Below are 14,559 nucleotides of genomic sequence, written 5' to 3' on the forward strand. Positions count from 1 at the left end.
ATTAGATCTTTTAACAGACTGCGAGACAAGAAGGCTCACTTGATCGAGTCTCTCACCTTTCTGAAGAGCTGCCGCGACACCAAGGTAATACCGATCGCCTTTACACTCACATCTGCTGCTGTCACTTCCTCTAACTCCAAACGGATCTTGTTTAGGGCCAGCCGAGCTCTAATCTCAGGGAGAATAAGATTGCTCCGTTTGAGCTTGATAATTTAGACAAGATTCTCTTACAATCACACTTAGAATTAACAGATAAAATGTCCACATCTGATTGGGATCATGTAGATAACATGACAGTTTCTTCAACTACTTCAATGTCAACAAATGTAACGTTAACTTGCTAAATTCAACCTCCTGTCAAGAAAGAAGCCAGAGCCACACCCTAAAACGTTAGATGTTAACAAGATTGTCATCAATCATAGTGACATCCCAATTTCCGACAGCCTAAAATTGGTACTAGCTAAAGGGTTGCATTTCGCAAAATCAACAGAGATCCCACCAACCGCCAAGTTACAAAAACCAACAATATCATCACTAATTCGACTTCTCTAATCGATTCAACCAGCAGCGCTCTCTAAAACATTTGGCTGTTAGACCACCCAGACTTCATGGCCTTCCAAAGATCCACAAAGAAGGTACCCCATTCCGTCCTATCGTCTCCACCATTAACTCACCCACCTACAAACTGGCCCGATTTCTGTCTGAAACCCTGCTTCCTTTCCCGGGCAAGACCACCTCAGCTGTATATAACTCAGCTCACTTGGTTTCTCTAATCAAGGACATCTCACTGTTTCCAGATGATTTACTTGTCATTTTCGATGTCGTCTCCCTGTTTACCAAGGTACCTGTACCTGACACCATTGCAATCATTGAAGACTTGGTCCAACAGGGACTGAATCCAGATGTACCAACTTTGGTGAGGCACTGCCTTACCAACACTTACTTCACCTGGAATGGTACATTTGATGGGACTGACGCTCACCTCCTCCAATCCCCCCTCCTCCTCGGCCACTACTCGCCGAGCCCCCTCTGATAGGGTGATCGGCCCCCCCATACCAGCGCCCTCTCTGAGGGACATGGCTAAGTGGCTGGCTCACCACCGCCCGGAGTTATCCCAACCACTCCCCATGTACACTACCACTAATGCGGAGGTGGCTGCGTGCACGTGTAGGCGCACGTCACTAACCACGGTTCTCGCTAGAAATAGCCGTATGAATATGCACGCGCCCCTCCCCCCTCCTTAATCCGCTACTGTAAACCCGCAAGGGAGCGTGAGCATGCGTAAACAACGACGGCCGTAAATTTTAGAATGCACGCGCGTCCCACCATTAATGCGATCGTCGCTACGTAAACACACTGCGTAAAACGTGCTGTGTAAATACGCACGCGAGCGGGTTTTAACTCACCCCTCCCTCGCCCTATTAATCGCGTGGCGCCGCTGTACAGACGCAAGCCTCCCACACACTCCGACACTCTCCCCACTCACACAGAAATCACGCTGTGCCAGTGCTCTGTGCTAAAGTTTATTAATGGCGCGTTTAAAGAAAAACCCTGTTCAGCCCGGAGTAAAAGTTCAGCGAGCAGCACCTAGCCTATCCCTATTCAATCCCTGGGTGCGCCCTCACTCTACTTCTCACCTAGCAGATGTACTCACGGGGTCATACGGATGCAGTGGGAGTCAGAGCAACGAGGTTACGAGACATCTCTGCCTGGGGTTGAGTCGTAGCAGCACTCCCCAGCGTCCCTCGGACGCTGCAAGCTGAATGGCTGGAGGTGAACTCCCCAACGTTTTTCCCCTCCCTCCTTTAATGCCCTCGGAATCCAAAGATTCAGGGTCATGTGGTATTATCCTGCGCGGCCAATCATGCGCCTACCTTTAAATTTTAAACCGATGCCCCGCCCTTACCTGGAGCAGTTCCTCCGGAGCGCCTTCACCCATTGTTTACGTACCCGTTCTCCCCACCCCAGCCACAACCGGTTTGGTCGGGGTGGCCATCCTGTGGAATCCACAGCCTCAGTCGGTCCAGGAATTTCCCTCCCACCTCCTCTTATGCGCTGCTCGCTGAGTGTTTGCCCTCGAGGCCCTATTTCTCTGTGCTGTGAATGTCTCATTACGGTTATCCCGGTGAGCTTCGTCGCGCCCATACAATTTGAAACCAATTCACGGGGCTACAATGTAATTTGGCCTGGGGGGGTCGGCCAATCTCCTGACACTGGGAAACCGTGGGACATCCCCACTAGGGGCCCCTCGGGTAAAAACCCATGGTAACAGGTGACCCTCCCACGAGACACTACGTGGGTGCATGTGTGTATTTAGTGGGGGTGTGCGTGCGTTCATGTGGAGGGGTGTGAGGGGATGGCAGCGCCGGCGGATGTGCTCCGTTGCTGTGGCACCACACAGCCCCCCGAGGTGTCCGTCGCCGTCCCGGGTTGACTGGAGCACCTCGCCTGGGCCGCTCCCACCAGGTAGTGCCGCGGAGTCCGCGGGACTCGCCCGGCCCTCGTTGCCGGTTTCGTGGGCGGTGACTCCGTTCTCCGAGGCTCCTGCGGCGGTCTCCTCCACTCCAAAGGCTCCTCCCACCCTCCGGCATCCGCGGGCTGGGGAACAAACTCAGGGGCAGAGGGGTTTAGGGGTCACCGCCCCCACCACCTCCTGGTCGGGCCGGGGCCCCCTGTGGGCTGGGGTCCCACGGGGCCCATATACGGTGCGAAGCCCTCGGGTATGGGGGGTGCAGGGATCCCAGGGTTTCGGGGTACCTGAACGGCGGGGGTCTCTCTCGCCGGGGCTGCCATCCATGGTTTTAATCGGAGGACGTTGATCACCATCTCTCGGCCCCTCTCCCCGCCCTGGATCAGCACCGTCCAGGGAAAGATCTGCCGCACCATGGTCCAAGGTCCGCGCCAGTAGGTGGTCAGCTTCTCCACCTGTCCAGCCCCTACGCACGGGGTATGCAGCCATACTTTAGAGCCCGCCGAGTAGAAGGGGGGCTCCACACGGGGCCGGGCGCCCTGCTCTTGCCGCTGATGTGCGGCCTCCCCCTGTTGGTAGGCCCGGCCACGGGCCCCTCGCAGGGTCCCCATCAGGTGCTCCATGAGCTGGCTCCCTTCCTCTGGTTGCGGCGGAGGAATGCCGAACAACAGATCTGCTGGTAGGTGAGACTCACGACCAAACATCATTAGGAACGGGGTCTGTCACGTAGATGTGTGTACCGTGGTGGCGTAGGCGAACAGGACATAGGGAAGGTGTTCATCCCAATCCTGTTGATTGGTGGCCACCATACGTTTCAGCTTCCCGGCTAAGGTCTAGTTCATACGCTCCACCATACCGTTCGTCCTGGGGGTGGTATGCCGTAGTTCGCTCCTTCTAGATTTCGAACTCCCGGCACAGCATCTGAAATAGCTCTGCCTCGAACTCACTACCCTGGTCAGTAATGACTCGTTTGGGGATCCCATGTTTAAGCACGTAATGCTACACAAATTCCCGGGTGACCACAAGGGCCGTTTTATTGGGGATGACCACCGCCACTGGATAGCGCATGAAATACTCCACCGCCATGAGAATATACCGGTTGCCTCGGTGGGATCATGGGAATGGCCCCTGTAGGTCGATCCCAACTAGCTGGTTTGCCCGGCTGACACGGAACGGCTTCAGGGGCACCTGATACCATGCCGGTTTCTGCCCACACTGTTGACAAGCCCGGCAGCCCTGTACCCAGGTGGTCACGTCTTGTGCCAGTTTGGGCCAGATATACTGGCGATGCAGGCTCTCCCGAGTGCACCGTTCCCCATCATGGCCCCCGAGTGGGTGGTCGTGCACTAGCCATAGCAGCTGGGGCCGCACCTGGGCGGGAACACAGATGCACCCCAGTTGCCCGGCTTCGGTTAGTTCCCGCACCACCCCGTTCTTTACACACAACCGGGCATACAAACACCTCCAGGGTCCCTGCAGGGCGGCCTTTTCCTCCTGCAGGGCCGCCTCCACCGCCGCTAGGTCCGGGTCCCGCTGCTGGGCCTGTCTCAGCTGCTTGTCATCCAGGCCCCGGGAACGCACAGCCGACGTCCTCTTGGATCCGACCGGGCGGAGCGGCCCGTCGGGCCCTGAGGTGTGGGTTACGTGCCCGCCGGGCGGTCCACTGGGTCCCTGGCTCCTTCTGCAGGGACCTCTGTGGCACACACGGCACTTTCTCTCAGCTCAGGGGAGTTAGACTCAGGGCGCTCCAGAGGGGCCGTTGCCTGTCGGCAATGCAATTTGGCCTGGGGGGGTCACCCAATCTCCTGGCACTGGGAAACCGTGGGACATCCCCACTAGGGGCCCCTCGGGTGGAAACCCATGGTACCAGGTGACCCCCCCATGAGACACTACGCATGTGTGTGTTCAGTGGGGGTGTGCGTGCATTTGTGTGGAGGGGTGCGAGGGGATGGCAGCGCCGGCAGACATGTTCCGTTGCTGTGGCACCACACATTCTACAATGGGTTATCCCTTATCGCCAGTGGTAGCGAATGTTTTCATGGAGAAATTTGAGACAGATGCCATCCAGACATCCACCCTACGTCCTTCCTTTTGGAAGAGATATGTAGATGACACATTCGTCAACTGGCCACATGGCCTGCCAGTATTGAACCAATTTCTGAACCACATCAATTCCATACACCCATCTATCAAATTCACCATGGAAGTGGAAAAGGATGGCAAGCTACCATTCCTGGATGTTTTGATCGAGAAGAGACCTGATGGCTCGTTAGGATACTCTGTCTACAGGAAAGTCAGACACACGTATGCCTATCTAAAGCCTGAATCCCACCACCATCCATCCCAGAATAATTCCCTCATCAAAACACTGCACCATAGGGCCCGTTGCATCTCCGACCAGTATCACATAGCCAGTGAGCTGGAGCACGTACACCAAGCTCTCAGGATGAACGGATATTCTGACCGTACAATCCACAAAGCTGTCTCCCCAGCCATGGGGAGACAACCAACTGAGGATCCAACCAATACCATCATTTTTTCATACATAGCAGGGGTTACCAAAAAGATTTCCAAAATCTTAAACAAACACAAGATCCAGGTTCGTTTCAACACAGTACTCAAAATTCGTGATTTGATCCCATCTGTAAAGAATGTGATTCCTACTCGATTCCTGATATGCAATACCCAGGTGTCTATAAACTGAGTTGTGGCTGCGGCAGTAGTTACATTGGGGAAACGAAACGACATGTCTCGGACCGCATTCGCCAACACAAGGCAGATCTGAAACACGGTAGGACCAATACCTCTGCCATTGCTGATCATTGTTTTAATGCTGTGGGCTCACACGAAATTGACTTTTCCAAGACGAAGGTACTCTGCAAACCCACCGGCTATTATCAGAGATTTGTTCATGAAGCCATCCAGATATATAAACACGGACACAACTTCAACCGAGAAGATGGGTACAAACTGAGCAATCATTGGAAGGACGTTATTAACCAGGTAAAGTCTCCACTGACTGATGTTTCCATCCTACCTGCCTATGTCAGCTGTTATTTCTAACTTTCTCTGTGTCTTTCTCTCTCTCTCTGTGCATCTCTCTCCGATCTCTACTCCAGTACTCCAGTGACCCGGGTGCTGCTGCGGGGTCCACTTTCTGCCCCGCCTCCTCCCCTCCCCCTTCTCTCTCCCCCCTGCAGCCGATCTCTCCAGTTCTGTCGCAGGGTCCACTTCACTCTAGTGATGCGGGTGCTCCCGCGGGGTCCACTTCTCTCTACCCCCCTGCAGCCGATCTCTCAGATCTCTCCAAGTGCTGCCGCGGGGTCCACTTTCTGCCACGCCCCCTCTCTCCTCCCACCTCCTCTCTCCCCCCACCTCCTCTCTCTCCACCCCCTACTACCGAGGCCTATATAACCTCGTGCCACCGCAGATATTTCGCCTACTTCAGCAGTTTTTTCTTGCCGTGGTTGTCCCACCTGATGACGATTGCTTGTGTTGCGATCGAAACGTCATGATCTCTTATTTTTTTTCTACCTACGTGACTTTAGCGAAAGAACCAAAGAGTATGTAAGCAAATCACTTAAAAAAATATAAAGCTAATCTGTTTTTGTCTTATCTTACCAGGTAAAGCACACAGAGCTATTCGCTTCTTTTTCAAAAGCAACCTGGCCACAAATGATAGCACTTTGGCACACGAGGAGTGGGTGGCCAGCACCATGCTCGGCCGCCTTTATCTCTCGAGTGGCGATGTTTACACATCGGACCAGGCTCAGTCGACCCAGGGCCTGTTTAGATAATCGTCACCGGTGTTGGCTGTGAGTGGGAATCGAACTCAGGCGGCCGAGCTCGTAACGCAGCATGCCAATCGCTGCACTACCACTCTCCCATACACTGACGCACACAAACACACATTGCACAACAACGGGCGGATCAATATCCGAACGCTAAACACAGCAACCTACTCACGCACCCTCTCACCGTTAAAACCACAGCACCACGCTGCAACGGTATTGGGCGCCGCTGTGGTACAATAAAAGCAGACTTGCGATGGAATAACCCATCTTGCTGATATTAGCCCATCAAATGAAGGGGGGCGTGTCACATAATTACTCCATCCATGTTCGTTAACTCTATAGATTATTATTTTTGTAATTATTAAACATTATTTCGATTATTTTGGTGCTATACATGTCCAAATGAAAAATACGTTAATACCTCAGTGGGCGTTGCCTGGTATAATGGGATGGTTTCGTTGTATTTGTATGTGTTTGGGTAATTTGTTTGCCATTCGTGTACTTTGTTGTTGCAACTTTCTTACCCGTCCCGACTAGAAATCTGCGAAAAAGCGCTTTCAAGTTCATCGGATTCTTCCACTGTAAATATATATTGATACTCGTATGCCCATTTTTATATTGACAATCCACAACACCATATATGGGCAAAGACACGCCCCTTTACCCAATGCTACGCCTATTTTCTTCCATATATGGCCAATCTCTGATCGGTGATTTTGACGTGTGTATGATCTACTATAATTGGCCACATTTCGGATCAGTGATTTGCTGGGTGTACGATCATGTTATAATTGGCAAATCTCTGATCGGTGATTTTGTCGAGTGTATGGTCTATTATAATTGGCCAAATTTCTGATCAGTGATTTTGCCGGGTGTACAATCATATTATAATTGGCAAATCTCTGATCGCTGATTTCGTCGGGTGTATGATCATATTACAATTGGCCAAATCTCTGATCAGTGATTTTGCCGGGTGTACGATCGTATTACCTGACTAAATCACTGATCAACTATCTACCAGCTCTACGGTAGTATCTACCGACTCTATAGTAGTAACTACTGACTCTACAGTAGTCGAATGACTACAGTAGTATCTACTGAATATATAGTAGTATATATTAACTCTATAGTATTATCTGCTGACTCTATAGCAGTATCTACTGACCATCGCCATATCTACTGACTCTGCAGCAGTATATACTGACTGTAGTGGTATCTACTGCCTGTAGTAGAATATACTGACTCTATCGTAACTAATGAGTCTATCATAGTCACTATTCACTGCAGTAGTAGCTGCTGACTCTACAGTAGTATCTACTGACTAAAGTAGTATCTACGGACTCTATAGCTGTATCTACTCACTCTGTAGTAGTATCTAGACTCTACATGAGTATCTACTGACTCGAAAATAGTATATACCGACTCTACAGTAGTTAAAACTTAATTTGGAGCTTTCGTGACTGCAGGAATTACTCTTTGGTTCGGTAAAGTCACGTATAAGTAGTATCTATAAGTAGTATCTACAGTAGTATCTACTAACTTTATAGTAGCTACAGATTGTACAGTAATATCTACTGACACTACAATAGTATCTACCGACTCTACAGTAGTAACTACTGACTCTACAGTAGTATCTAGTGACTCTGCAATAGTATCTAGTGATGCAGTGAATCAGATCGAACATGGAACAGCCAAATACAAAGATCCACCATATAGCCTCGTAACAGGCTGTGAGAGAGAGGTTGTTAGCGAGCACCTACGAAAGCCGGGATGTACACGAGGGGGTGGGCTGGCCAGCACGACGTAGGCCCAGCCGTCTTTGTTTCCCCAGAGGCGTTGTTAACAGATCGCACCAGGTACTCATTTGAGGCCGAGTTGACCCAGGGGAGGCCCGGTTCAGATAATCGTGCTGAGATCCAAACAAAGATCCCCCATATAGCCTGCCCAGACTTTTGTGGCAAGTGCTGGTCGCGATCACTTACGAAGACTGTCATAGCACACGAGGGAGTGGGTGGTCAGCACCACGCCCGACCACCTTTGTCTCCCTGGTGGCGATTTTTTACACAACGCACCAGGTACTCATTTGAGACTGAGTCGACTTAGGGGAGACCCGGGGCCAGTTTAGATAATTGTCACTGGTGTTGGCCGTGAGAGGGAATCGACCTCGGGTCGCCAGGTTTGGAGAGCATTATGCTAACCGCTGCACCACCGCTCCCCATGTGCTGAGAACACTCATACGATGTCATATTTTCTCTGTGCTGACCAACTTTCCTGTAAAGTTCGTCAGTAAAAGCATTGATTCATGGTATTTATGAGAAACACCACTTATCTGCTTTGTTTAATATTGACTCTACACACGCGACTCGTGTCCACGTCAGCAGAACGAGCAGCGGCAGTTCATGGTTGGCCAGAGCTGCAGGTTGTGATATTCAATTCATGAAACCAACTCACTGGGTGAATTGAAATAATGATAATTGCCTTTTTGATCCAGGAATCTACACTATGTTGTAGGGATATTTGTCAAGAGGGTCCTGCTGCGTTGGGCTTTTAAGACGTTCTCGGCCATTTAATGAGGAGTTGTGTTTATTATTATTCACGCGTGAGGAAACCGGAGCACCCGAATTTCTCCAGGACAAAGTGCTGTAACGAATCAGCATTCTGTGGGGCAAGAATTGTGGGCGCCACGGTGGCGAGATGTTAACTACCTCGCTTTGTATGCAGGAGGTCGTGGGTCAACTTAAAATATTTTTTTTTATTTTACCAGGTAAGGCCCACTGAACTATATAGCTCTTTTTCAGAAGCGACCTGGCCACAAATGATAACGCAACAAAGTGGCTTTTCACGTGGTATATGGTGTGTTGTGTGTGATGGATGAGGCGACAATGACAGTTTGATGGTTTGAGTGACAATGGAGTAAAAACAGCAGAGCTACTGGGTGGGAGACCTGCAGCAGCAGTCCGCTCTACCGTTCCTAGACACGGGGCGGTCTCAATGGACGGGGTGGGCGCTCCGCTGGGGGAATTCGGCTCCCTGGTCGAGCAGCGCCGAGCGTCGCTCTTTGTGGATGAGTGCCACACCGATGGTGCATTAGAGAGGGGAGAAGGCTAGGGTAGTGAGTCATTCATTCAGCAGTGGAGAGACCCTGGCTGATGATGCTGATGGTGGATGAGAGGGGGGAGAAGTCTAGGAGAGTGAAGCATTCATCCAGCAGTAGATAAATATAACTAACTATATGCACACGTTCTGGAGAGTAATTTGTTTTGAATACACTCACAGATTCAAGTTTAATATAAAAACGGACATCCGAATACATTGCTCTTCATTAATATAAAAACGGGCAAAAGAATATAGTAAACATAAAAAATGCCAGGTTAATGATAATTTGTGAGTTAATCGCTGTGAAAATTCATTGCCAATCGATCCATGGATCGAGTGATTCCATTGGTTAGTATAACGACACGTGGCACACCCCCTTTTTTGATTAGCTAATATCTGCATGATAGGCGATTCAGTTGCAGTCCTTTTTGATTGTATCATAGCGGCGACAATCTTGCTTCACTGCAGGCAGATCTTGCTTAGCGAGATCCGTAGAGCATTGATTCGCTATGGCGCTCTTTGATCTAGAGACATTTTGGCGTTCCAGTTTCCTTCGTCGGGAATAATGATACTAATTAATAACACAACTCATCAATAAATGGCGGAACACGTTTTTAGATAAAAGCCAACGCAGCAGCAGCACCAGGACATACTTGACAAAGATTCCCACCAATCAGTGTGGTTTCCTGAATAAAAATGGCAATTACTGTATCATTGACTTAAAGCTTTCGTGACTGCAGGAATTCATATCGCTTGATGACGATCGCTTGTGTTGTGATCGAAACGTAGTTTTGTTTATTTTAATTTTATTAACTTGAATCTATCTACATGACTTTACCAAAAGACTCAAAGAATACTGTATCATCATTTAAATTCACCCGGTGAGTGATCCTTGGATTCATGAATTGAAAATCACAACCTGTAAGCTCTTGCCTCCCACGAACTGCTGCTGCTGCTCGTTCTGCCTCCGTGAACACGTGCCACTCATGTAGAGTCAATATTAAACAGAACAGATAAGTGGTGTTTGTCATAAATACAAATAATAATGTTTGTACTGATTAACTTTACAGGAAAGTGGGTCAGCACAGAGAAAATATGACGATTTCGAGTCATCATGTGAGTGTTCTCCCCACATGGGAAACGGTGGTGTAGTGGTTAGTGGGCTGCGCGACGAACCTGGCGACTCGAGTTCGATTCCCATTGACGGCCGACACCAGTGAAGATTGTCTGAACCGGACCTGGATGAGAGTTGGATTGGGGTCCGTCAGGGTCCCCACAGGACTTCTCTCCAACCAACTCGTGAAGAAATCCGGTCCACCCGAGCTCTTGGTTCACAGCCACTCCTCAAGCACAGTCAACTGCAAATGAGGAACCACTGACTTTAACAACAGACATTTTAATATTCAAAACAATCACAAAACAATAAACCCCCAAGAATCACCCAACTGCGCAATAAAGTCAGGACACTTCAGGACTGGTAACTCTTCCGGCCTTGTACCAGCGCAGCGTAGAGCCTCAGTCTTCTGGGCTCTGATGCAGTGAGCCGCTTACAGCCTCAGACCCCTGGTACTTTAGGTTTCAGAAATGTGGAGTCCTGGGAGGTTCATCAACATCAGCTGCTCCCTCCTTGAAAGCGCACGGCAGATGCAGGGTACGACCACCACCCAGAAACCGCGATGGCCGGGAGTTCCCTAAATACCCCTCTGCCTAAAACAATAGAATAAACTGTTTATAATACAATTCCTGTTTCAAGCACTCTGCCTAAAAAAAAATACCTGTCGATACACTTCCTGTATCATATCACTTTGCCTGAAACACTGAAGTGTCGATACATTTCCTGTATCACTCTGCCTGAAGCACTGAAGTTGTTGATACACTTCCTGCTTCAATCAATGTACTTGAAAACTCGGCCCCAAGACTCTCTCTCTCTCTGCATGAATTACTCTGGGCTCTCTCTCTCTGCATGAAGGACTCTGAAACCACCTCTGAATAGAATTTCCCCTGGGCTATCTCCCTCCAATTACACAAAAAGATGGACCCACTTTCAAAGCATTATATTTCACGATGGAGACATGTTACAATTACACAAAAAGTTACAAACGGTTTAACGAGCTATACAGTTTTACTAAACATTTTATAAATGCTCTATGTGCCCTCCACCTCCTGTACGGACAACATCGAGACGATAGTTGAATTCGTCCCAAACGCCTCTCAAAGTGTCTTCTTCCACTGAAGTCACCGCTGCCGTGATTCTGTTTTTGAGATCATCCAGATTAGTCGCTCATGGTGGTGCAAAAACACGGTCTTTTCTGCCACTATACTCTTTGACATTGGCGGATCAATGCCAAAACGCCGTTGAAACGCACTGCAATAACGGATTAAGCCTTGCTGAACTGCAGAACACAAAACGCCTTGTGTTGCGGGGTCGCCATCTTGCGAGTGACTGAGGCTTGGGGCTGTTTGTGCGCTGAGGCATCTAGCGGTCATCACTTGAAACTATATACGTTGGGTGGTGAGAGGAGATCCGCGCCATCGGCCACGTGGCCGAAGGACCTCAGCACGCCGTCGGCCAGCGGTGTGCGGAGTGCGGGAGTGGAGGAGCTAACGGAGGAGCGTGCGTGGCACGCGAGAGGAGACGGTGGTCCCTGATCAGGACCAGCGGGGTGTGAGGAAGAGTGGAGGAGCTGACGAGGAAGCGCGTGCAGGGCGCGCGCGAGACGACGCTGGTCTGCGGAGGAGACCAGCGGGGTGTGGAGAAAGAACCTAAATAAAAGACAAACGGAGACCAGCAGTGCCTGACGAAGTCTTTTATTACACTTGTGACGTATTCATTCATCATGCATAGCCAGGAGGTCCAGAACCCAAGTTATGTTCTTTTGTGTTCTGCCCTTAAGCATTTAGTCCATTTTTCTTACATTGTTATAGAAATGTTGGAGGATTGGTACGAATGTTTTAGGCTTCTCAGCAAAAGAGTGCCGGTGCGAGGACGCATCCCTGACGTACTCCAAATGTGGTCTCAGTTTGTGGCGAAAGTCCGGACCCGACACAAACCCTTGCGCTTTTGCCTGGATGTAGATCTTTCACAAGGTCCATCAGGATGCCAGGGACCCAATTCCACTCAAGGCAGACCAGAGACCTGATCCATCCACAGATACAAAATATGCCTTGAAACCAATGTAAGCGACATGCAATGGGCTATGGAACCGACGGTGCAGTTTTGCAAGTAGGCAGAGTGCAAGCGCAGCATCCATCGTAGATCGACCAGCTGTGAATCCTGATTGCTATAGGCGATGGTGTTTTGTCAGGAATGGTTGCAGCCTGCCTAGAAGTACATGTGCAGAACCCTTTTCTGGTACTGAAAGTAGGGATATAGGTCTATAATTGCAGCATGCCATACGGGATCCTTTCCCTGTATACAAAGTAACAATCAGCAGATACATTGCTGGACATTTGGACCTTCCTAAAGTGCTGATGTTACCCTCTACTGATAGGATGCAGAGCACCTTTCAAAAGTTCTGGAGAAATACCATCTAGGGCAGCTGATTTGCATTTTTTAAGCTTCATGACGGCATGCCAAACTTCCTCTGATGTAGGAATGTCTGTGTTGGTTTGACAGTCTGAGTCAGAATTGCTTGCAGTTGCAGTGTCTGCCAATTCAGGACAAGCATCTGCTGGTTGGTGGTTCAGCCATGCTGCATAATGTTCAGGCCATCGTGTGAAGACGTATTCCACTGATGAGCAAGTAGAGCCGTATTTCGATTTAAAGCTTTCGTGACTGCAGGGATTAATCTTCTTGGTTTTTTCGGTAAAGTCACGTAGTTTAGCTGGAGGCATATTATACTTTTTGCGACATAGAATTGTAATGTATGACTTACTGTTAGTAGCTCAGCTTATTGGAGAGTATATTTAGTATATTGATGATACTGATGTAGTTTATATTTTCGTTTTTTACGTGGTGGTTTAGTTGCTGCAGCTCCATACTTTTAACATTCCTTCCCTTTATTAATGCTAACCCTACCTTCCTCCCTTTGATGCTGCTAATCCTGCATAATGCACGGGCATAATATGACTTTGACCCCCCCCCACCTCCTATGCATTCCACAAGTAGTGAATAATCCCATATCTGCATTTCCATAAATATGCTAGATTCCTGTTGATATGCAAATTCCTTTGTCAAGGCGCTCTTCCCCCTTCCAATCCAGCTTAAATATACGCTTCCAAGCCTGGTGGTGTTCATTCAGACGCTGTCTTTCCGACAGACCTGTTCTTCACCTGAGGACGGCTGCTTGCGTTGTGGCCGAAACGTCGTGAGAATAATTTTATTATGTTATATTTTATTATTTTATTATTTCCTTTCTACGTGACTTTACCGAAAGAACCAAGAAGATAGAGCCGTATTATTTAGTGATAGGAACATTGGCAGTATTTGATGACAGATAAAGCGGTCCTCATGTCATTGTGTAACAGTCCCGACTCAACTTCATCATCCAGTGAGTTCAGATACTTCTGTTGGTCATCTGTTGTTCAAATTATGAAAATTCCCTGAAGCTTGTGATGTTCCTTGGTGTAACCAGCCTGGTAGGTGGCATCAGATAGCCAGGGTTTACAGACTGGCTTTCGGAGGCCCACCATAGCTTCAACAACCAGTGCAATGGAGTCTCGTACATGGGACCAGGTACATTCGACATCAAAATCTTCTGGAGAGATGGTTGAGGCTGCCAATAAAGCCTCAACTGCCCTGGAGAATGTATCTGTAGTATCGAGGCTGTCGCTGAGTCTCTTGACATCATACTGCTTAAAGGCTGAAGGTGTTGTGGGTGTTGGGAAGGGCAACTTGTGCGACAACCAGCCTGTGGTCAGTGTTAGCAGGTGCCTCTGTTCCACGGAAAACCCGGTATGACTTAAAGATGATTCTGTCCTTGGTCAAGATATGATCTATTTTTTTAGTTGTGTGACCATCATATGGGATCCAAGTTTGTCTGTGGATGTTCAATCTACGATACCATGAGCCGAAAACAGAAGGACAGACGTATGTCAATGTTGTCGTGAAAGATTCGAAGCCGCTTCGGTTGGTGCCTGTAACGGCATTTAACTCTCCAAGGAGCATGGTTGTGTCACGTCTTGGGATAGAAAGTAGCGAGCCACTTTTTTGATCATAGAAGTGTTCTCTGTCATCAGCGCTTGACCGTTCAGTTGATG

The sequence above is a fragment of the Lampetra planeri genome, chromosome 55 (assembly GCF_965212315.1).
Source record: "Lampetra planeri chromosome 55, kcLamPlan1.2.h2, whole genome shotgun sequence".
NCBI lineage: Eukaryota > Metazoa > Chordata > Hyperoartia > Petromyzontiformes > Petromyzontidae > Lampetra > Lampetra planeri.